Source organism: Mus musculus, chromosome X, assembly GCF_000001635.26.
Source record: "Mus musculus strain C57BL/6J chromosome X, GRCm38.p6 C57BL/6J".
Classification (NCBI taxonomy): Eukaryota; Metazoa; Chordata; class Mammalia; order Rodentia; family Muridae; genus Mus; species Mus musculus.
The window spans coordinates 103,508,035-103,533,709 of NC_000086.7; the positions used below are offsets into that span (position 1 = coordinate 103,508,035).

The 25,675-nt window shown below is 43.0% G+C and overlaps 2 pseudogenes; one reads left to right on the top strand and one right to left on the bottom strand.

The window, feature by feature from the left end:
• Positions 17,285–17,813, bottom strand: Gm9785 (predicted pseudogene 9785; annotated as a pseudogene).
• On the top strand, positions 21,306–22,274 carry Gm9157 (predicted gene 9157; annotated as a pseudogene).
• Positions 22,275–25,675: the final 3,401 nt, after the last annotated feature.

Sequence of the window (25,675 nt, forward strand, 5' to 3'; positions counted from 1 at the left end):
AGTGGCAGACCTGATCCTGAAGGTTGTGGTACCCTGTCTCTTTCACAGCATCACACTTCAACACTTGATGGGAGGGCACCCTTACCCTTTCAGTTTGGTAGAATGATCTAAACCCCCCCCCCCAATCGGCACCCTCCCAGTTACTCCGTTTTCTCTCCCTTAGCCTCACCAGCTGTTCAAACAGGGCTTCTTCCCCTTGACCTGTGTCTCCTCATCAGCTAGACCGAAACTTTCCACTGCTATACCTATTCCCTAGCCCCCAACATAAATGTTGCTCCCAATAACCAGAGCTTTGACTGGTTGCATGTGGAATAGAAGACACGTGATTATTTCCTACTCTTTCCTTATAATCTTAGGGTTAATGACAGATGTTGGCACAGGAACTATGTACTTTGTACACTACTATTCCTTATCGCAAGCCATACAGGAAATCCTTGATGCAATTTCTCAGTGTTTAACAAGAATCTAGGATTGGGCCTGCGCAGTTGGTTAAGAGCACTTGTTGCTTTCCCAGAGAATCTTGGTTCCCAGCACCAACAACTGCCTGTAACTCCAATGCAGTAAGTTCTAGGGGACCCAACTCACTCTTCTGGCCTGTGCAAGCACCAGACACTCATGCACAGTACTTATGCATGCATGCAGGCAAAACACTCATGTGCATAAAATAAGTATTTAAAAGTAAAAACGAAGAAAGGGTCTGGTATCAGGTAGGGTTCTTGGCAGGAGTCACTCCTCCAAAACAGAAGAGGCCTAAATCTCTTGGCCAGAGAAAAGGGGACTTGGCCTCTTTGGGGGAAAGCAGCAGAGCTTTTCTGTAAGTCATTCTGGCTAGGTTAGGTTGCAGCAACAAAGCTGACCATATTTCAAAACCTGGAGCCAGGCATGGTGGCACATGCCTTTAATCCCAGCACTCGGGAGGCAGAGGCAGGTGGATTTCTGAGTTCGAGGCCAGCCTGGTCTACAAAGTGAGTTCCAGGACAGCCAGGGCTATACAGAGAAACCCTATCTTGAAAACCCAAAAAAAAAAAAAAAAAAAAAAAAAAAACCCAAAAAAAAAAAAAACAAACAACAACAACAACAAAAAAAAAAAAAAAACAAAACAAAAACCAAAACAAAACAAAAACTGGAAGTAGTTATCAAATTCTGGAACAAATGGTTTTAGAACTCATCCTGAATCGACTTGCTTATAGGAGCTGTTACCATGTTAATAACCATTTTGATTTTTATATCCATAGGTCCCTTTCTACTCCACGTGCTATCCAGATTTACCTAAACCACCATGCAACACACAAGCACTATCCCTCTGATGTGTGAAGTCAGATACCAGCCTCTGATTCAGAGACTGCCACCCAATAATGAGTTGTAATTCAGCAGGATGTGGCCAGAATGATCTCAGTGCCACCTACGCCCCTAACACCACCTTTTCTATAAAATATGTCCCTCTGTTCCTTTTACCTAAACGAAGAAGCTGAAAGCAAAAGAGGCTGAAAACCTTCTGTCCCATTAGTGAGGAGTGTGTCCTTTTCAGAGAGCAAAGCCCTAAACAGAGAGAGCTGTGGGCAAGGACTCACTCAGCAGCTTCCCAGGCACCCAGGGCCTAGAAGCCACTGAGCAGTGACTCACCACAGAAGTCACTATGCTCATTGTCCTGCAGAATTTTCCAGCTGTCCCTTTATCTCAAAATGTATTTGGGATTTTTTTTTAAGCACCCGCACCAGCCCAAACTACAAAGTTTAAAGCGCCCTTTAACCCAATTTGGTAATGTCAATCAACTTGGGGCCGTCTTGCAGTACACATCCCCCTCACTACAGGACCATTAACACCCTTTGCTTTCTGTGGCTGGCCTAAAGCATTACCTTAGACTATGCATACTGTGCCATTGGGAAGGACATTCTGACTTGGCGCCTCCTTTGACATCCCTGCCCCCTCAATGATGGGGTAGCTGAGTAAATTTGTTGAAATAAAACAAGATAGCTTGCTGCATCCGTTGACTCTCTACATCTGTTGATTTCTCCGTAGTGCTATGATTGAACTTTAATTGCATTTAGTGCTTTCAAGCACTGCTACTGTGCTACCAAGTGAATGTAATATTTTCAATTCTTTGTGATGGATGGAAGCAGTGTTTACAGCATCTTTACAACATTTAAAAGCCATCACAAGAAACTCGTTCTTTTTCATATAAGAAAGCAAACTCCTCATCCATTCATTTTTATTTATTTATTTGCTTATTTGTTTGTTTCTCTCTTTCTGAGTGTGTGTGTGTGCATCTGTGTGCCTATGCTTTCAGAAGCTGGAAAAAGGTGTCAGATCCCCTGGAACTGGAGTTCCAGGCAGTTGTTAGCTGCCACGTGGGTGCTGAGAACCTAACCTGGGACCTCTTCTTGCACAGCCGGTGCTCTTATCTGCTGAGCCATCCCTCTAACACCAACAATTAACTAACAGCTTTAGACTCCTTTCTCAATTCTACCTTTTGATATTTTCACTACATCTGAGGTTATTTCTTCTACTAAAATCTTGGCTCATCCCCAAGATCACCCATCAAGGTTGGAATCAGCTTCCTCCAATCTCCGGTTAATTTTACTAGTTTTCCTGGCAAAGGTTGATGGAACACACTATGCAAGTGCTCTATCACTACACTCCTGCCATAAAGCCACTGTGTTGCTATTTTCCTCACTCCTCCCATGGATCACAAACTGTAATACACACTGTTAATGTTTGTGATTCAGTGGCAGAGTGCTTTTACCAACATGAAGGAGGTCCTAGGTTCAATCCCCAGGAGGGGCAAAAGAAGACAAAAGAGAAATGTAATTCATAATTAAACTTGATAATTTAAATTATTCCTTCATTGAAGCATCAACTGAGAAATGGCTACTGTGTTATTAGGTGGCATGGAAATACCGATCTCATTGCGCATCATCCTCATAGCTTTTGGGTGAGAGATACAGATCTGACTGTTAGGTTTGTATGGCCGGCACCCTGACTCACTGAGCCACCTCACGGGCTCAGTATAGACTTTTTAACCTTGTCTTTCTGAACTCCTTTGTTCTATGACTAGTCTTCATAATAATACTGTTTTGTCTAAAATATGCCTTATCTGCCAAAAGGACCAGGAACAGGAGAAAATTTCAAGAGAAATTGAGAATCAAATGGTTTTTTTAATAATTTTATTCAGACTATACATTGAAAAGTTGCTCTGCCTTCTGAGTGCTGGGATGAATTACTCCACCATGACTGGTTATAGGAATTTTTAATACTTAGGTACCATTATCCTTAAAGATATATTTATATATATAAGTTTAAAATAAAAACTTTTATGATAATATATACCACAAACTATCCAGAAGGAACCTAACTTGCTTTGCATACAAACAATAAAGCCTTTGTAATTATGGTCTTAAACTAATTAAGTTCTAGGCCAACCTAGTCTAAAGAGTGAGTTCCACAACAACCAGGACGAAACAGAGGAACTTTGTCTCTAAAAACAAAACAGACCAAAAAAAAAAAAAAGAAAAAGAAAAAAAAACCACTGCAATTCTTACTTTTCAATTGTATAGTCTGAATAAAATTATTTAAAAAATCATGAAATTCTCAATTATTCTCTCCTGTTCCTGTTGTTATTATTAACTAATAAAAATAGGTAATTAGGCAAAAAGATAAAAGTCAGTGAACAAAAAGGATACTAAGGAAAGGCAAGATGTAGTGGTAGGTAGCATCTTTTCATCTCTTGGACTGGGATAAATTCAGTACACAGCAGAGGTAGTGATAAGAAAAGGCCCTTTTTTGTGGTGCTATTGTGGCTGTGAATAATCACTTTCTTTTTGGATAGATGTCTTGGCTTCCCGCAGGCAGCCCTTCCTCCTTAAACTCCCCTTTGTGTTTGTTTGGCCACATTTCTTGCCTTGGCTTCCGTATAGTAGCTTTGATTTCTTTGTTTTTGGTACCCAAGGAATGTCTTTTCTACTCTTTGATGTTTCTTACAGAGTATTAATGTGTTCTTCTTTATACAGTATTTCTACTTTGAGTTGTTTTGCTTAGGCAACTCCTCAGTTTATTATTATTTTTTAATAGCATACAACTTGCTTCCAAGTATTAAGGAATTAACACAATTGCATGTAAAATAAAATAATTCATGGAATTAGCATGCATTAGCTTTTTTTCTGGTGGTGGTGTTAATGGTGGCGGCGGCAGCTGTGATGTCGATGGTGGCGCTGGTGCTGGCAGCAGTGGTGGTGCTGGTGGTGGTGTTTGAACAGGGTTTTGAGTATCCCTGGCTGGCCTTAAATTTGAGCTCCCAGAATTTCTATGATCCTGCCTTCCCCTTCTAAGCACAAACCACCACAGCCTTGCAAACTGTGATTTAGTATCAAAAGCAGAATATTCACATTATTGCGTATATAACAATATTATAAATACATTTTGCTACCTCCCTATTCATGAAGTCGCTTGGAAATTATTATTTTTTAATTAGCAAACAAAGAAGTGGGTTTCATTACAGCATTTGAATACATATATGCCTCAAACTCACAAAAATCAGCCTACCTCTGTTTCCTGGGTGCTGGGATTGCACGCATATGCCTGACTTGATAATTCTTCTTTGAATTGTTTCAAGACTCTCCATACCAACTTCCAGAGTCACTGTACCAGTAAAATAAAAGTTTCCCTTTCCCTACATCCTTGTTGGCTTTATCTCCTTTCCACAATCTCAAATGTACTCCCAAACTTGCATTTCCCTGATGGCTTAGGGTGATGGACATATTTTCAGATATTGGCCACTTGTGTGTGTTCAGTTTCATTTACTGGCTGAATTATTTGTGGGGTTTTGAAGGGTTTAATTTCTTTATAAAGAACCTGTCGATGTTAATCTTCTGTCGAATGTACAGTTGGCAAAGACTTTTTTAAAGCCCCATTTTGTGGACTGTACCATCATTTTCATGACAATATTCTTTAAATGTTATAGATTTCATTCTTTGATGTTTAATTTATTATTATTATTATTATTATTATTATTATTATTATTATTATTACTACTACCGTTATTATTAGTGTTTGTGTGCATTGCTGTGCTGTGTGTCTGGGGTCAGTTCTCTCCTTTCACCTTTATATGTGTTCAAGGGTACCATACGCCTTTACCTGTAGGGCCATCTCTCCGGGCCTTTCATATTATTTTTATCCTAATATTAGAATACACTGTTTTCATCTATCACAAATTGCAAAGAAAAGCTGTGTGTAAAGGAATAGCGGGGCTGGCGAGATGGCTCAGGGGCTGGCGAGATGGCTCAGTGGGTAAGAGCACCCGACTGCTCTTCCGAAGGTCCAGAGTTCAAATCCCAGCAACCACATGGTGGCTCACAACCATCTGTAATGAGATCTGACTCCCTCTTCTGGTGTCTGAAGACAGTACTTACATATAATAAATAAATAAATCTTTAAAAAAATAAATAAATAAATAAATAAATAAAGGAATAGCAACAAGAATGTCATTGTATTGATGCTGCCTTTCCATTATGGTGTTCATCACACAAGTCTATGCATGTGATAACATGCAATGTTAATATGGCTTGGGTACTGTGCTTTATGTATTTATTTATTATTTATTTATTATTTATTTTTTGGTTTTTCGAGACACAGTTTCTCTGTGTATCCCTGGCTGTCCTGGAACTCCCTCTGTAGACAAGGCTGGCCTCAAACTCAGAAATCCACCTGCCTCTGCCTCCCAAGTGCTGGGATTAAAGGTGTACACCATCACTGCCTGGCTTGTACTGTGCTTTATTTATGGGCAATGTGATTCCTTGGGAAAATCTGGGTGGTGTGGGCAAGATGGCTATATTGTATTTGTCTCATACTAATAATTTTCTATCACAACATGTAAAAATGTAAATCATCATGGTAAAAGAAAACAGTCTGGAGAGATGACTCAGCGGTTCAGAGAACTGGCTGCTCTTCCAGAGGGCCCAGGTTCATCCACATGGCAGCTTACAACTGTCTGTAACTTCTGTGTCCTGATAGGACACCCTCATACAGACATATGCACTCAAAACAGCAATATACATAAAATAAAAATAAATAAGTAATCAAAAAACAATCTGAATATAGGAGAGTGACAGTTTGCAAATGATAGGAATAATGAAAAATGATATGAGCAACTAAAAGCGAAGATTAGTAGGGGTTGGGAGTTTAGGTCAGCAGAGAGTTTGCTAGCAAGGCCTTCTGTCCTCAGATAGGGGGGAGGGAATGGGGGAGCAATAGGAGGCAGTAGGGGCCAGTAGGAGACAGTGGGGGGGCGATGGGGGGCCAGTAGGAGGCAGTAGGGGGGGTGGGAGGCACTGGTGGGGGGCAGTAGAAGGCAGTAGGGTGCCCTGGGGAGTGAGGACTAAATAACAAGATTAGCAGAAAAGAAACTGACTCCAAAAAGGGACCACTGCATCACTGCCTGCGGGCCAGGCCTAAATGCTTTTTTTTTTTTTTTTTGGATAAAACAAAGACAGAACTTATAATAAATGAAACAAATACTGAACTGAAGGGGAAAAGGGTTCCAGAAGTTTATGTGAAAACAACAGGTCTAATTTCTCATTATTAGTTAAAACAAATAAAATGCTAAAATGAGTTTGTCAAATGGAAAGATGAAGGCACAAAATTTAAAGTTAGAATGTATTGGAACACAGAAGTTAAGTATTCACTCAAATCCATAAGAGAATAAATTCATGGAGGTATGAATTAACAAAGTTTTCACATGAATATTTCAAGATAAAGTTGTTAAAATAATGACTACAGTGATTTATGAAGGTAAACATAACATAAGAAGAGTCAAGGCAGAAAGAATCAGCATAAGATAGCATTTGCAGGAGCTCTCCGCTGCTGGCTGAAGGGCTCCCCCTAAGCATGCTGGCTGTAGCCTGGCCTGCAAGCACTATGTGCATCCTGACCTGCTCTTGCTCAATACTTTCGAAATCATCATCACGCTGGTAGTTGGCTGCCAGCTGTCAAACATCTGGAGCGTCACCTCCAAATGTCCTTGATTTGGTGCAGATGTTTCAAAGAGGGCAGCTTCTATTCAGATGGCTTGGTAGCTTCATGGAGTCTGGAAAATAATGGCAGTCCCCCCACTCTTTTGCAGACATATCCTGGTCATCTGTTTCATCCCCTCTTTCTCCTTCTTCTGTAGACCCCACCTGACTGTTTTTCTGAGAGTGACTGGAGGCCTCCTGGCTAGGGTTGCTGCTCTTTTCCAGATCATTCCCCTGATAATCTGTACTGTGAAGGACACACAGACCTTTACCTTTCATGCTAACTCTGGTCCCCTTTCCCCCTATTTCTTTAAGAGATTATTAATGTCATTGATGGACAGGGCAACGTGGTGGGGCTTTGTGAAAAGATATGGCCCACATGGCAGAATGAGGGTCCCTTCTATCATTTTAGAGGAAAAGTAAGGTTCTCCAGCACTTCAGTAATGCACATGCTTGCTGTCTCATCCTGGCTGGCAGTGGGGATGAAAGGAGCCTGTTAGCCTGGGGCCTATAAGCTGAGTCAGCTATGAGGGTGGAGATAGCAAGAATGTAGGAGAACTAGTTATTGGAAGAACTTTGTGAAGTAGCATGGCCCTGACTAACATTCCTGACTTCTGTTTCTGTCAGATAGGTTTTAGAATACTATAAGATGGTTCATTTCAAAGGAGCATTAAGCTTTAAGTCCAGCTACAAATGAGCAGAAAACATTAGTCCTTGCTAATGCATACTAGGCTACCAATTTCCTAACCCCCAAAGTCTGCTTCACCACACACCCTTCACCCCACCTAGAAGTGTAGAGAATTAAATTACTCATAGCTAAACTCGCCTGCACAGCTATGCACCTGATAAGCTGGACCAAATAAACAAGAGGTAATACATAGAGATGAACCCGTTTTGTTAAGAAAATAAATAAACAAACAAACAGATAAATAAATTAATGTGACGTGGGGAAAGATAATGCCTAGATGAAATGTTAAGATTGTCCAGACTATGAAAGGAAGGAAGGAAGGAATGTAGGAAGAAGGAAGGAAGGAAGGAAGGAAGGGAGGGAGGGAGGGAGGGAGGGAGGGAGGGAGGGAGAGAGGAAGGAAGGAAGGAAGGAAGGAAGGAAGGAAGGAAGGAAGGAAGGAAGGAAGGAAGGAAGGAAGGAAGGGGAGGAAAGGTCATGGGTTAGAGTATATACATTTCTCTATGCACTGGGCCAGCCCACCTGACATTCCAGGCTGATGCAAATAATAAACCGCTTTGCTTTCACTTCTGAGTCTCTAACACTCTTCCCTCCCTCTTTTTTTTCTTTATTAGTTTTTTTTTCTTGTAATGTATTTTGATCATATTCACCGTCTACTCCACACTTCATTTAGATCCACTCCCCCTTTCCTACCCACCCAACTTTTTGTTCTCAAACCCTCCAGTACTCTCATTGTAAAGCAAGTATTGCTTACAGTCAGGGAAAGGGCATGATGGGCATGTCATCATCCTAGGGGCTCTCTCTCTCTCTCTCTCTCTCTTTCTCTGGTCAAGAGTGGCATATTCATCAATGGGGCCTTGGGACAGTTTCAGAAAATTTGAAGAAGGAAAGTTCTATGTGAGAGAGGTTCTTCCTCAATAGCCTTCAACCCCGCTAATGTCTGTTTAGCTACCTAACATTCTCCCATCAAGACTTAAGACTCGCCGGGTAGTGGTGGTGCATGCCTTTAATCCCAGCACGTAGGAGGCAGAGGCAGGTGGATTTCTGAGTTCAAGGCCAGCCTGGTCTACAGAGTGAGTTCCAGGACAGCCAGGGCTACCCAGAGAAACCCTGTCTCGAAAAACCAAACACCAAAACAAAGAAAGACTCAAGACTCTAAAATTATTTAGAATATGGACATTGAGTCAATCTACCTGCTTCCAGCTGATCCGAGGGTTGTAAAGGGGTTTAGGGTCTCCATTCTTGCCAACTTCTAGGCACTGGAGGATGATTGGAGAACCCAGATAGATGGAGTTTGATTGATATAGAACCATTTGAGTGTGGAACAACTGTAAATAAGAGGAGATAAAACTTAAACAAAAGTTGAGTTCACAAGGTCCAGAGATGAACAGCATCACTACTAAGATTATAATAGATTTAACTCATCTCATTATGACCGTGCAAAGATAAAATTTGGAAACAAACAAAAGGGGTGCTGGTTAGCACCTACAGTTGTAATTGAGTCTATGGCTTTGAATGGGCAGCCGTGATTATTCTGATTGGATGTGACCTTTTTGATGCTGTTCCTTAACTATGAGGATGACCTCCAGCACAATGACAAGCCCTGATATTTCTATATGTCTGCCTGCTATGGGAGAGAAGACTGAGAGAAACCCTACTGCCAGATGGATCCAGAGGAGGAAGCTGTTCTCCAAAATATTCAAAACCTATGATTTAACAGTGTTGAATGATCAAAGATGGTGAAGCATGGGCTAAAGAAAAGGCCTAATGTTTTTGTTTTTGTTTTTCGAGACAGGGTATCTCTGTGTAGCCCTGGCTGTCCTGGAACTCACTCTGTAGACCAGGCTGGCCTCGAACTCAGAAATCTGCCTGTCTCTGCCTATTGTCTCCAACATTATGACTGATTTCCAACATTATGATGGATTTATTTTATTTTTTGGCTCCTTCTTATTTTGATGCAGGATGTCACTAGGCTGCTCAGGCTGGCCTTAAACTCTCTCTGTAGCCAAGTTGATCTTGAGTTTGCAACCCTCCTATATCAGCATCCTAAGTAGCTGAGATTAGAGGCCTGTGCCACCCACTCACTGTCAGTGTTTGTATGTTGAGACATTGTCACAGTCATTTCAACTTTCAACAACCTCTATTCTGTCCAGCCACCCGAAGCAAGGTCCTCTGACAACAGAAAGATTGACATACTGAAGGAAGGCTTAGATGATCATTGACAGTTTTTGATAATAAAAGATATATATACATATATATATATATATATTACATGCACACATATATATCATATATGTCATCTAGACATAATATTTTTGGTGATTAGAACTGAATTCCTAGTAAGCAAAAGACTTGACTATATTAAGTTTTAAGTGTTCTTTGCAAGTTCTAGATGTAAGTCTGTAATCTAAAATTTGTCTTCTCAAATATGTTCTCCTAGTCTATAACTTGTCTTTTTGTATAAAGTGCTTAGCATTGTGACATACATATAAGATTAAATTGTCATTTAGAGTTATTCAATCTATTGTACAGCTATTACCATTAGTCTTTATCAAAAACTTTTTCAATTTATTTCAAATTGCAGCTCTCCATTAAGCAATCTTTGCCAAATTGGTCTACCCCCAGACTCAGGTAACTACTGTTCTTTTTTTCTGTTGTCTCTGTGCACCATGCATCCGAATTTCAGGTTACGAAACCCCTGTCTTAAGGAGAGGGGTAGTTATCTGTCTCCACAGCAGTCAGACTGATCCCGTCTACTCCAGTGTGACCCAGTGTCATGAGCCAGGCAGCGACAGGATCTTTCATTGCTTATTTTAAAGCCTTCTTCAATTCAAGCTCTTCAGGGATGAGTAGTCCCTAGTATCAAAGGTACTTTTGTATGGGACTATCATTAAACCATGTCCCCCTCCAAGTTGGATCACAGATTTTCTCATCTTTTCTATTAAAGGTTAGACCTATGTGTCTTTTCTCATTTTTACCAAAGTCTCTTTCTTTTCTTCTTTCTCATGCTTCTGTTCTTTCCTTGGGTTCCAAGTTCTTGGATCCCAGGAAGGGCCCTTCAGCACTCACATAACCTGTACTTTCCCCAGCTATAATAAGTGGCAAACCAACACCTCTAACTCATCCTTTCTTTTATCAAATTCACCTGCTAAATCAGTGGCCAACATGGAGGATGCTAGCTGTGGCTGCCTTTCTTATAATTCCTCCTTTACACCAACAGGTTCCTGCTGGGCTGCAGTTCCTGCCCCAAAGCATTTTTATCTCATAGCAGCAGCCCAGCAACTTCCATAGCTGGCTACTGATACTCTCTGCCCTTCTGCGCTACTCTCAAAGACTAACATTTGAAACCTTTCGCTGTTCTCAGGCATCTCCACATTCAAGTGTTAGATTCCACTCATCAGGCAGGGATGCTACCCCAAACCAGAGAGTTGAAGACTGCCTTCCTGGGATCCCTCTCACAGACACTCCACCCATGGCTCTGCCTTAGTTACACATCTCACCTCTCCTAGCAGGAACCATGAAACCAATGCAGTAGCAAAAAGGCACGCTAGCGCACACCGTATGGATTGAGGTTGTGGTGGTTTCCAGTGAGGAGACTGCTTTGTGGAATTTCCTCCTTAGATGACCCCCCATCCACCCCACCCGCAGCTTGCTCGGCCTCAATTGTATGGCTTGCTTTATATAAACAAGATCACACAATTGCTCCTCTCCAACTCATCTTTGCTCCTGTCAGGTCCCTGTTGGGGCACTGAAGTTTGTTGTGACACACTTTTGGGGGGAATGAAACACATACTCATCTACTTGACCCAAGAAAGGGAGCCTATGGCAGACAAAAGTAACAACTGCACCAAAGTCCAACTTGGTGAAGCAGCTGTGAGCTTTAATTGGGGTCACCACCAGGAGTATGGATGAGTGGTCAGTTACAGATACCAAGCCAAAAGCATTTTAGTCAGGAAAAGCTTATCTTTGGAGCTCTCTGAAAAACTTGGAGAAAATTCAACTAGCCTCTAGACAGCTGGGCTAGTCAGTCTCCTTTGTCTTCCAGCTGTTGTTTACTACTTCTGCAAAGCTGGGCAGAAGCCTTTGAGAGTCTTGTTACATTTCTATTCGCAAGAGATACCTGAAGGCCCCCTTCTCCTTTGAGGGATTGTTTTTGTTCCCAGTAAACTGCTACACTACATAGGAGCAAGCAGGAGTACGGGCGTGGTGGGAGATGATGATGATAATGGTGTTTGTGTGTGAGTGTGTGAGAGAGAGACAGAGACAGAGAGACAGAGAGAGACAGAGAGAGGGGGGAAGGGAGGGAGAGAGAGAGATTGCCCATTTGAGCAATAATCTCCATATCCGCCAACCAGGCAGTTCAGAGACAGATACAGAACACTCTTAAGATCTCCTAGCTTATTTGTATCGTGGCCAACTTAAGCACAGACTGCTCTTCCAGAGGTCCCGAGTTCAATTCCCAGCAACCACATGGTGGCTCACAACCATCTGTAATTGGATCCAATGCTTTCTTCTGGTGTGTCTGAAACAGTGACAGTGTACTCATATACAATAAATAAATCTTTAAAAAAAACAACAACAAACAAGTAGACAAAGAAAGAGAGAAAGAAAGAGAGAGAGAGAGAGAGAGAGAGAGAGAGAGAGAGAAAGAAAGAAAGAAAGAAAGAAAGAAAGAAAGAAAGAAAGAAAGCGAAACAAAAAAATCAACCCAAAAAGAACCCTGCTCCCCTCTGCTTCTCACTAGAGCAGGCTGGGCGGTGGTGGCACACTCCTTTAATCTCAGCACTCAGGAAGCAGAGGCAGGTGGACCAAGGCCAGCCTGGTCTACAGAGTGAGTTCCGTGATGGCCAAGGTTACCCAGAAAAAACCTTGTCTTGAACAACCAAGAAGAAAAGGAAGGAAGGAAGGAAGGAAGGAAGGAAGGAAGGAAGAAAAGGGGGAAAAAGAGCAAGCAGTTCAAACTGGCTTAGTGGTGGCCTTTAATCTAGCACCAGGGAGGCAAAAGCAGGCAGATCTCTCCATTGTTGGTCCTGCCCACCCTTCAGTTAGCAAACTGTATCAGATCCAACACCCTTGAGGAAAAGGATCAAGGAGCAACCAGAGACTGCTTTCCATTTTGGCCTAACCGCCCCTGAGCCTCCTTCACCTAATATCCACACACAAATGCATGTTTGCCTTCCCAGCACTGGAGAAGCTGGAGACAAGAGCCAGTCAAACCAACTGATTGATGCCCTAGCATAAGGAGAGACACTTATCTCACAAACAAAGTAGAACATTAGCCTATAGTCAGGGCCTGGAACTGGGTTATGATTGTGTAGCGATGCATCAGTTGCTGGTTCAATTGGTGAAGTGTGAGGTGTAGGGCATGTATTACTAAACTGAAGGCCTGCAAGCCTCAGCTTTTGCCAGATCAGATTTAAATCGTGGGTTCGTTGCTTGGTTTGGTTCTTCAAACTGAAACCAGGGAAAGTACTCAAACCAATTTTGAATCGAAGTATGTAATTTTTTGACAGTTTACTTCTATTTTATGGGCACATAGTGTATCATGTGCTAGTGTTAAAAGGCATGTAGCTATGATTTAACCTTCCTATTTGTCCTCTCTCGGGGTTTGCTTATAGAATGGTAAGTAATCCGGAGGAGCTCTGTGCTCCCTGCAAGTGGTGTTTCCTCAGTAATCAAAGTTTGAGCTTCCTCTTTTGTGCCCATGAATATGAGGCCACAATAGCAGCAGGATTTTTTCCCCCTTCGTTAGGTTCAGAGAACACCAGAAGTTCCTTGTGTGTGCCCATCCCCCACTGCTGACTTTTGGCCTAAAAGTTGCAGATTATCCCTGATCTTCCTGGTTCCTAAGAGGAAAAGCAGGAAACGAAGGGACCTGGTACCTACATCCAGGAGCCTTCCTGTGACCCTTCCTCCAAAATGACAGAACTTAAAAAAAAGTATTTCCTTCACCTATCCTTGTAAGGATTTTTCTTGAGTAGTTTCTATATCTAGGTAGCTTAGAAGAATGTTTCCTGTCTTGAGACATTCACCTAACAACTTCGTAGGGTTTCCAGGGTCTCCACCAGTGATAGATGGCTTCCATTTGTGGGTCCCAATGTATCCAATGTGAGGCAGTCTCTGCCTTCTCCAGAGGGACCCAGTGGATCTCACCTGGTTTAGGCCAAGCCATCCATCCCTAAAGCACAGAGGGCAGGATCCTTGTACAAGGTCCTTAGGCATCCTGAGCACTGAGCACGCTACCCAGCTTTTCCATCCTGGAACTTCAGGCTCCCTGGGGCAGGGGTGAAGATGAGGAATTTCTGCCTTTATATTCAAAGCATTAAGTCTTTTGACACGGAGGAGGGTATTGGAGGGGCGGGGAGTCATCAAGGGAAGACATTGCCACATTGGCCAGTGAGGATCCTTGTCTTCCTAGTGAATGTGACTCTCCTACTTTGCCAGGCTGAAAATCCCAGCCTCATCTAACCCCTCACCAAGTTAGTGGATGCACAGGATCCTGAAATCACCAGCCCATTATCTACCTGGCCGCTCCTTACAGGCTCACCCTTTCCCCTGTGCCTCTGGAACAAGCCACCACAGCACAGACAGAACCTCGGGAACAGACTCGACTTAACTCTACTAGCAGCTCTGTTACAAAATGACCAATACACCGGGCAGTGGTGACTCACACTTTTAATTCCAGTACTTGGGAGGCAGAGGCAGTCAGATTTCTGAGTTTGAGGCCAGACTGGTGTCTACCGAGTGAGTTCCAGCAGGACAGCCAGACCTGCACCGAGAAACCCTGACTCAAAAAAACCCAAACAAAAAAAAAAAAAAAAAAAAAAAGGAAACTGGTGAGATGGCTCAGTGGTTAAGAGCACTGACTACTCTTCCGAAGGTCCTGAGTTCAAATCCCAGCAACCACATGGTGGCTCACAACCATCCGTAAAAAGATCTAATACCCTCTTCCGGAGTGTCTGAAGACAGCTACAGTGTACTCACATATAATAAATAAATAAATAAATCTTAAAAAACAAAAACAAACCAAAAAAAGACCAATACGACATGTGGTCACTCTTACTGGAATATGAACCCAGCAAATTGGGTCCTAGAAAGAAATCAGACATTTTCAGACCCATCAATGTAGCTGGGGACTGGGGACTTGACCAAGGCAATACAACAGGCAGCAGTAGACAGCAACACAGACACATCAGCAAACCCGAGAGCCTTCCCACACAGTGCTAGCCAAGTGAGAGGGCCAGACACTAAGCCAAAATGAACGTGAGCACATGCTCTGTCTCTCAGCTCAAAGGGCATACACATTTTTGATATCCCAAGGATTTCTTTTCCTCGAAGTTGAACTTGAGGTGTGTCCCTGGAGCCCTGCCTTGATGGAGCTCCAGAGTTTGTGGATATGGGAGATATTCTTAGGACTTTTGGGTCCACTTTATTTTTACCAAGATAGCCACTATTTAAAAAAGCCTTTACCCAGAGAATTTCTTTGCAGCATGCCAGTCCAGCACAACACCAAATGAGGCAGTACAAAACACACAGAGGCACATGCATGAAGTAACAGAATCAGTTTATATTAAATGTAAGAGAAAAGACAACAACCACAGGCCAACATCTGCTCAACCAGTGGGCAGGGGAAAACAGACAAAAACAACAGAAATAAAACAAAAACCCAAATGGCGAAAACAACTATGCTGGCATGGATGCCAAAGCAACAACGGGACCATGCTGTAACTAAGATGTCCTTCTTGTGGCTATTGGCACAGTGGATGCCAGCTATGGAGGTCTTCCTGTGAGGCAAGCGCTTGTGAGATCTCCCAGAGGGATGTGGGCATTAGTGTGTTATACAAATCTGGATGCATCACACTGAAAACCTGGAAAGAGACACAGAGGAGTAGAAAATGTCTCTACCATTAGTAGTTCCTGAGAGAGGCCAATTTGTATTAACAGGAAATTACAACAATATGCAATTATAATAATCCACTACAGTTCTCAACATCAATTTTAAATATAAAATAATGTTGTTGATTAGCTTTCTATTATAAGAATAAATAACTGAGATAATCAATCTAAAAAGAGAAAATGTTCATTTGGCTCACAGTTTCCATACGGCTACACCATTGGCTGCTTGTTCCTGTTGATCTGGGACAGTGGTAAGGTAGCAAGGCATTGTAAGGGATCGTTCAACTCATGGCCAGAAATAGAGGACAGGGTCTCACAATCCACTTTCAGGCTCACACTCGTAATGCTCCAGCCCCCACCCCCACACTCCTTAAAGGTTTCAACAGCTGCCAATATTGCCCATGCCCTATGTAGGTGAAGGAGACTTTGAACTCCTGATCTTCCCCTCTCCTTGCCCAAGTACTAAGATTACGGGCATGTGCCACCATGTCCAGACAGTTCCCAAATCCTTTACAATTACCATTGTTTGTCCAGTGTTTAAAGTTTCCAACACAGGATTTAAAATGTTTGCGAAACAAGAGTCTGTAGGATATCGTTTAGAAATATCAAAATGTAAAATTTTTGGCAAAGAAAAAAATTTTTTAAATAGAAGTTTCTACATTAAAGTTAGCTTACAAACAGCCTTATTTTTAAATCCCAATGACAAAAATAATAGGGAAACAGACAGCAAAAATTACATCAGTAAAAGTGACTTGCTGGAGAAACAATATAGAAACTTATGAGTTAACTGGAACTTTGCTATTTCAGAAGGTGGCACCATTACCATCACAAGGTATCAGCAATTATTCTATGGGGATCTTGTGTGATCTCACTACACCAGTAACATGGGTAGTAACTACAGTGTGTGTATAACATATACAATTAAGTTAATACATATTTAACTATATATATATATCTCACAAAGACTGCCTCTTATCTTAAGACATGTTAAGTCTGAAGGTTTATGGCTCAAGTCATACACCCTACTAGAGACAATTTCTTCCTGTACTACAGTAATTCCTACCTTTTAGAACGGAATAACATCTCTTCAGGAGTGCTGTTACTTTCAAAAAACAGGTAACTTCAAAATATGGTGTCAACATACAAACGTAGTTAAAAAAAAAAAAAGAAAAAGTCAGTCTTTGTGAGTTTACTTTGCAATTTAACGAAGACTGGCTTTGGACCCCTGGGATGTTGTTTTCCAGAAGGAAGACCACTGAAGCCACCGCAGACAGCAGAACCTCAATCAGCTTGAAAGAGAATGGGCTCAACAAAAGAGCAAACTGTCAACAGTGATGATGAGGTGCAACATTCAACTTCACAGTTCTTGGAATCGTAAGGAAATTTAAAAGTCAATGTTTTTTTTAATCCCATTGTTCTAAGCTGTAACAATCCTATAAACGCTAGGATTTCTGGTGCAGAAAACAGGTATGCCAGAAACAGTACAGCTTATAATGATTCTATGTTTTCTAGGACTCTTCGGTAAGATTCAGTTCTGCAGAGGCCTTCTTACTTTCTGTCCTTTCATGATAGCTGTAGCAAGTCACTCTGAGAGGAGACCTTAACAAAAGGCAGCAGACTATCCTGTATCCTCATCCTGTATCCTCATATTCACTACTGTACACTGTACTGGTTGAGTTTGAAAGTCCTTCAGCAACTGACAAGCTGCAGCAAAGCTTGTTGTTTTTTTGAGAAATGTTTCTCTCTGTCCAGTGGTTTCATTTCCTGAGACTCAGATAAACGTGGATTTTCAGTGCTTAACATGTTCAGTGTATGCATTAGTACCCATAGACTCCAGTACTAAAGACATACCAGATCACATAAACTAAGACACTATTCCACAACTTCCTTAGTGTTCTCTTCACTTGAATGGCCTGGCTGTGGATCAGCAGCGGGTTCTGGTGGTCCCAGACAATGTTCTTTATTAAATTCACGCCTCTGCTTTTTTTCATTTTCCTCTAGACCTGCCACTAATTTGTATACTATGCTTTGTAATTGTGGATCCATCCTCAAGTTTTTATGAGGTTTGGCCTGGTGCACTATAAGGTTGCACTTAGGACATCTGTTGCTGTGTTCAAAATGTTTTACGATGCAGCTTTTACAGAAACTATGAAGACATTCTGTAATGGTCGCCGCATCTATTAAGTAGCCTTTGCAAATAAAACAGGAGATGTATGGGATCATCTGTGAGAGAGGAATGAGACGCTCTTCCTGGTTGGACTCCACCCTCTCTGGGCCAGGAAGCCTGAATCCTGAACCGCCTTGCGCTCTCCTGCTCTGGGTAGACCTGCCCTGCCTGGCAGCTAAGTTCGCAGTGGCAATTACAGGAGAGGCTTGGAGTGGGGGTGACAAGACCTCTGTTCCCTCCACTCTGGAAACATCCTGGCTGCCCTCTGGGCCCACTAAGTCACTTTCCATGGCGGCTTGGGCAAAGCACAAACCTGTAGAGGGCAGACAAATTAGGAAGCGAGATCTTACGTAGGTGAGGCGAGGCTAGAGCGTGGGGCCAAGGAGACCTCGAAGCGAAGACCGAAGATGGTGAGTTGAGGAGACTCGGTGAGTTGAGGAGACTCGGGGCTCTGAGCAGGAAGCCAAGCAGAACAGAACAGAAAGGTGACCGGGAGGGGGTACTGTTCAGGCCCTAAGACCAGAAAGGGCAGAGAGGAAGCAAGCAGAGTAGGGAGGAGCAAGGAGGCTAAAACACAAGCCACTAGGCAAAGGAAAGAAAAGAAACTAGATACAAAGTAGGCGAGGCAATGTGAGGACCCAATGAGGAAGGTCTATAGGGAGTCTTAGGAAACTGCTATCTAAGCCAATCACAAGTTGCGATGTTCAGGGCCTTTGCCAACCTTTTCAAAAATTTCATGCTTCACAGTGGGGGTTATTGGCGGGGAGGAACCGGAAGGACTAGAGGGAGCGAAAGCTGCGGTTCAGATGGATGGCATGAGAGAATAAATAAAACTTTAAAAAAAATCACTTTTCAGCCTAAGATTCTGTTTGCCTCCATTTATACATCCGCATTGAACTGGATCCTGGATCTCGTGTGATGATGCATTAGAAATAACGATTTCTGGGCTGGAGAAATGAATTAGTGAATAAGAGCATTGGCAACTTTCTGGAGGACCGGGGCCCAGCACCCACACGGCCTCTTACAAGTGCCTGTAATGGCAGTTCTATGGGATCTGACACCTTCACACAGGCATACATTCAGTCAGGCAAAACACCAATGCTCGTAAAAAGTAAATACATCTTTAAAAAACAACAACAACAACAACAAAACAACAGCCGGGCATTGGTGGCGCACGCCTTTAATCCCAGCACTTGGGAGGCAGAGGCAGGCCGATTTCTGAGTTCGAGGCCAGTCTGGTCTACAGAGTGAGTTCCAGGACAGCCAGGGCTACACAGAGAAACTCTGTCTGGAAAAAACAAAACCAAAACAAACAAACAAAAAACCGATCAAACAGAAAAGGAATACTGATTTCCGATTAAGCATCAAAATATGTGCTCCTCTGGAAAATCACATTTATCCAAGGTTATTTTTGTTAGGGAGTATGAAATTCCTGTTTTGAAACTTGTATGTTCATTTATTTTGAAGAATAATATATTGGTACAGTATGGAAATCTGATTACAATTTTTTTTGAGGCAGTATTTTTGCTCTGCAGCTTCAAGCTGGCCTGGTGCTTAGGATATGTTCCAGACTAGCCTGGAACTTGAGGTTCTCCTGCATTAGACACCAGTGCTCTAGGACTACAGGTGTGTGCAACCACAACCAACTGCTTCTTCAATCTGATCTCTTTTCAGAGCTCTTTCATTGATTTATAGCCATTCATATATTTTTGTTAGTATTTATCAATAATACAGCTATCAAATACTTTGTCTCAACTATAGGTTACATTTTTGTGGTTTTTTTGTTGTTTTTGTTTTGTTTTTTGGAGACAGGGTTTCTCTGTGTAGCCCTGGCTGTCCTGGAACTCAGAAATCTGCCTGCCTCTGCCTCCCAAGTACTGGGACTAAAGGTATGCGCCACCACCGCCTGGCTTTGTGATATTTTTTGTTTGTTTTGTTTTGGTTTTAGAGACAGAGTTTCACTGTGTAGCTCTGGCTGTCCTGGAACTTGCTGTCTACACCAGGCTGGCCTCGAACCCTGTTTCCTGAGTACTGGGATTAAATGCCACCATTTCCAGGGCATTTTCATCATTTTGTGTTGCTGTTTTGTTTTGAGACAGAGTCTGGGAATGTAACCCTGGCTGCCTAGAACTGGTATGCAATTCTTCTGCCCCTGTGTTCAAAGTGGTGGGATTATAGCTATACACACACCACTGCACATGGCTATTTGTATAAAAATGGGTTTTTTTGTTTTGTTTTTTGTTTTTGTTTTTAGGAACTGGGCTTAATATAGTCCATGCTGTAGTAAAGATGACCTTAAATTCCCATTCTCTTGCTTTTCTGAACTTTGTTTTAAAGTCATTGCCAAGTCTAATGTATATTCTTGTTAGCACTTATGATTTTAACTGGTCTGTTTTGGTCTTTAATGCATTCTTAGTTCCTTCTATTTGAGTGTATGTGTTTGTGATATGTGTGTGTGTTCCTATCTGTATGCATGTGTATATAGAGGCTAGACTCAAGTCGATAGAGATTGGTATCAAATGTCTTCCTTGATGACATTCTAATTTAATGTTGAAGTTCACAGCTTCAGTGACACTGATTGGCCAGTGACTCTGGAATCCACCTGTCTCTGCATCTTCAGCAATATTACTACAAATGTGTGCCCTTACGTGGATGCTGGGGATTTGAATCCAGGAGCTTGTTTTTGTATGGCAAGCACTTTACCTACCAAGCCATCTCCCTGGTCCTTGGGATCATTTTTTAAAAAATCACTCTTTTGTACACGCACATAAAGCCTTGCCTGAACCCTTTGTTTTGAAAAGACTATTCTTTTCCCAAAATTCAGTTGACTTGACACTCCAGTTAAAAATAACCCGACCACACACATGAGCATTAATTTCTGGGCTGTTCATGCTAGCTAACTACTGTTAGTAGGAGATATTTTTGTTTGTTTGTTTGTTTTGTTTTTTGGAGACAGGGTTTCTCTGTGTAGCCCTAGCTGTCCCGGAACTCACTCTGTAGACCAGGCTGGTCTCAAACTCAGAAATTTGCCTGCTTCTGCCTCCCAAGTGCTGGGATTAAAGACATGCGCCACCACTGCTCCGGAGATTTTTTTTTTTAAATCTCACTGCATTAAGTTTAACTATAATTGCTGAGCATTTAAGATTGATTTTTACTTCCTTGTGCTATAACACCTAGACCAAATACAGAATATTTAAGAGCAAATAGGTACTATGCATTGGCTGCACTTAATGGGATGCTTCCCTTCTTCAGAAACCAGAAGTTCACCAAGAGCCAATTCACACTTCAAGATACTCTTTCCTTCCTGCATGTGTTCGCGCTGGTGTGCGTGTGTCTGTTTCCACGCTGCGAGTAGAGGGTAGCATCCAGGGCCTTCTGCACTGAGCTTCATATACAGCCCTCATTTCTTTACTAAGTTTAGTTTCTAATTTCTTGATATGTACTTAACTACTGGGTTTTGCAAAAAAAAAAAAAAAAAAAAAAAAAATCTGGGGAATTTTGGAGAAGGGGCGGCCACGGTGGCTGCGACGGAGCGCGTGCGCGCGCCCGGCTTTGAATGAGTGGAGCTGGGACTAAGATGGCTGAGCGCGAGCTCTAGGCAGGCAGCCGCTGAGCGCGCACGGCCCGCGGCAGCTCTGAGCCTCCGCAGCGCAGGCGGGCGGGGAGGGGGAGGGGCAAGTTCTGGTTTTCACCATGGCCATCACTCAGTTTCGGTTCTTTAAAGTTTGTACTTGCCTAGCAATAGTGTTCTCATTCCTAAAGAGATTAATGTGCAGATCTGGCAGAGGAAGGAAATTAAGTGGAGATCAAATAACTTTGCCCACCACAGTTGATTATTCGTCTGTCCCTAAGCAGACAGACCTGGAGGAGTGGACTTCCTGGGATGAAGATGAGCCCACTAGTGCATCGAAGGAGGGAATGGGATTGTGGCAACACAGCAGAACTCTTTGGAGCAACTGGAACCTGACTACTTCGAGGCCATAACTCCAACTATACAGAAAACTCAGAAAATTGTCATTAAGAAGAGAGAACCATTGAATTTTGGTGTCCCAGATGGTAGCACAGGTTTTTCCAGTAGATTGGCAGCTGCACAAGATAGGCCTTTTATTCATCAGTCTTCAAAATTAGGTGACTTAGATACGTGGCAAGAAAATACCAGTGCATGGGAAGAGGAAGAAGACGCAGCCTGGCAAGCAGAAGAAGTCCTGAAGCAGCAGAAAATTTCAGACGGAGAGAAGAGACAGCAGAACAACAAAGGAAGAAAACGGAGAAGGAAGCGCAACGCCCTATAAAGAAGGAGCAAAGCAAAGTCTGTGTGAAGCTTTCCTAACAGGCTTTGTGAGTCTGGGCGCACAGCCTACACGCAAGCATTTGCATGCACTGGACAGTATTCTCAGAATACAAACACTCTGCTAGATCTCAGTTTGTTATTGAGCTATCCAGGACACCAGGATTCTCCCATAATACCTTGAACTATTAGGAATCAAGACTCAAAACACAAAAATAATGAGACAATTATTTTCTTCAATGTGTTCCAAATAGAAGACAATTGTTTGCTGTAGAGAAGTTATTTCAAGAGGAATATACCTGACAAGTACCTCTCAAGCTAGTGTTTCTAGATGAACAAAGGGCTGTAAATAATTTTATGGTGGAAAAGTACCCTGCTACTTACTATGCTTTTGTTCATTGTACATAATTATAAAATAATTTTAATGATCATTTGTTTCCATGACCGCTTGATGTAAATTAGACAAACTGTAGGTAGGGCTTTATACCCTTCTTAATTTTGTTTTCAGGTACTGTTGACATACATTTTCTATCATTTGAACTGGCATTGTTTGGTACAACATTAAGGGATATGATGATTTGGGTTTTTAAGAAAATAACATTAAATGCAATAATTTTATTTATCAAAAAAAAATTCTGCCTTTCCATGAATGTCATGTAGACATTTCTAAAAAGCGAACCTCAAAGTCTCCACTTGGAACTTCCATAAGGACCAAGACTCTTCACCATCTGACCAGCGTTCCTTACTACTCTCTTCTATCTCCCATTTGTCCCTTCTGCCCTCTTGCTATTAAATCTGATGGAACGCACTGAATGTGAGCCTTCATGCACCCAGAGTGTGCAACTTGAACGCAGGTAATACTGAAGCCCAACTGGTAGATATTGTGCATGCAGGGTCTGGGTCCATATACAAGGTAGGCCTCTAGTTATCAGGGCAGCTGATTTGACCATCCTTCCAAGCTCCTCCAATGTCTGTAGAAACTCGCTAAGGAGCAGAGTACATCTCTGTCACAGCTTCAGTCTGAACAGACCTGGCATACATCAGGTTGAAGTGGAAACTTAAGGGTTCATTGGAAACTTGGTTGAATGGTGTTTTGCTAGGGGCAAACATGTGAAGGAATGTTTAGCTGAAGCAGAAACAGGAGAAAGGATGTTCTGCTAAAGCAAGCATGCTAGAGGACACATGATGAAGGATTCTTTGAGCCGGGTGTGGTGGCGCATGCCTTTAATCCCAGCACTTGGGAGGCAGGGACAGGCCGATTTCTGAGTTCAAGGCCAGCCTGGTCTACAAAGTGAGTTCCAGGACAGCCAAGGCTACACAGAGAAACCCTGTCTCAAAAAACCAAAAAAAAAAAAGGATTCTTTGCTAACAACACTCATTTCTTGGCCCAGCTTACATTGTGTAGTTGAGCTGCATTTGTCAGTACTCCATAGAGAGAAACATACCGAAAAACTTCCCATAGTGTGCTGCAGTTTCTTGTTGCTTCAATGGACTCGGGCTGATTGGCCAAGTAATGTCAGCTGAGACAGGTGCGCATACTGAGGCAAGACCTGTGGAGGACACGTGATGTTTGGAGGGTATAACTAGGACTCGATGGACAGTGATTGAGGCCAAGCTTGGACTGCTTATAGAGCTAGCTGTGAAATGCACAATGTGTGTGGGTCTCCAGTCTTGGATGATTTTCCGCTTCCCTGAGAGAGGCACAGCTGGGAACTTCTGGTGTCCCTTAAGGTCCCTCCTGCTGACTTGTGCCAATGCTGAGGCCTGGCTGTCTCTGCTAGGTAGTGCCATCACTGCAGATACCTGTTTGTGTTTGCAGTGAAGTGTTTGCACTGCGAGTGGATCGGGCTGCCACTGCTAACCTGTAAACTAAACTGCCGATTTCCAGACAACACAGACAGGAGTTGCTCCAGAGAACCTTTTAAAAAAGTCTGCTTCCCTGTATGCTTTCTTTCCCAGTACTTCTGGTGGGTAGTAGTCTACAAGGGAGGTTAAAGCATCTAAGATCCATCCATTATTAAAAATGGGTTTTGAGGGCTGGTGAGATGGCTCAGTGGGTAAGAGCACCAGACTGCTCTTCCGAAGGTCCATAGTTCAAATCCCAGCAACCACATGGTGGCTCACAACCATCCGTAACAAGATCTGACTCCCTTTTCTGGTGTGTCTGAAGACAGCTACAGTGTACTTACATATAATAATAAATAAATCTTTAAAAAAAATAGGTTTTGAAAAAAATTAAAGTTTCATCAGGTGCTCAAAGTTCCCATAGCCCACAAGGGAGGAAGACTGCCATGTGCCCCTGCTGTGGTACACAGAGGAAAGAACTTTCCTGTGTCAGCTGTCTGGGGACATCCTATAGTCCAGGGAGCTTCTCTCAGGGTTTAGCTGTGTGTTGTGTGTGTGTGTGTGTGTTGTGTGTTTGTGTGTGTGTTGTGTGTTTGTGTGTTGTGTGTGTGTGTGTGGTGTGTGTTTCCATGCCTCAGAAGCAAGAGCTCTGTTTCTCCTTTTCATCCCTAGGCTTTGGAAAAGTGCACCACCTTGGTGTACATGGCGCTGGCTGCCTGTGCCTTTGCTCTTGTTCCACATCCCACTCCTTCCTTCCCTGGTACCAGTGCCTCTCTCTGATGAGCTGATGAAAGCTTTAATCCCTAGCTCTCCTCTGTGTGGAGGCTTCCCCTTTAAGGGAGGCAGGGCAGCTGCATTCAGCCTGGCTGGGGAGCTGCCAGCTGCAGCTCCTGCTCTGGCCTCTGCTGGTGGCTGCAGTGTCTCCTCAGAGGGTCCCTCCCCTCAGGCCTGTCTCCCCTCCTGTATTGTGCTCCTGCTCTTAGGCAGCAGTACTGAAAAGCCTCATGGCACAGGCAGAAGGCCTGCCCCTCCCCCGCCCCAGCCAGACCTAGCTTTTCTTCCTAGGCAGGGATGTGACAAAAGGCTTCATCTTCATGCCTGCTCTGGCTCTGTCACCAGCACAGGCCAGGAGGCTGTCTGCTGGGTGGAGATGCTGCCTTTGAGTATGTGTGTTAGGGGCTGGGGCAGGGAGACAGTTATCATCCAGAAACCCAGATGTGGAGCTGGACAACCAGGACATGAGGAGCAGTGGGCCTACCTAGGGGCTTACAGGCCAGCCCCAGCAATACAGAGGACCCCGTAGTCAGGAAGGAGAAGCCACCACAGAGAAAATAGTGTTTTCTTGTGCTACCTGGTTTATGCAAGGATATTTGGAGATGGCGTTTTAAAAGTAAAAGAAATACTGTCTTGGCACATACTGTTCTTCACCTTTCTTTCAGAGGAGAGGCTCTGAGACAGGTTTCTTGCTAGTTAAGCAGTGTGGTTCCTGCTCCGCCGCCGCTGCTGCTGCTGCTGCCACCGCTGCAGCTGCCAAGGGACAAGCAACAAGCAGCCTTTGTGTCTATCCAGAGCCTCATGCTGAGCCAGCTGCCCGAGTCGGTGTAAACACGACACTGCTTAGCCCAGCTCAGTTTGTAATCCCTGGCCTAATGCAGCGCAGGTGCATTTTGAATGAGCGCACTTCCTTCCCCGCTGCAACTTATTACTGTCAGGATGCCAGTGGCTCCTTTTCTATAGTCAAAACCAGAAAATATCTGTGACCTGGGATGTTTGCACGGAAATATGAG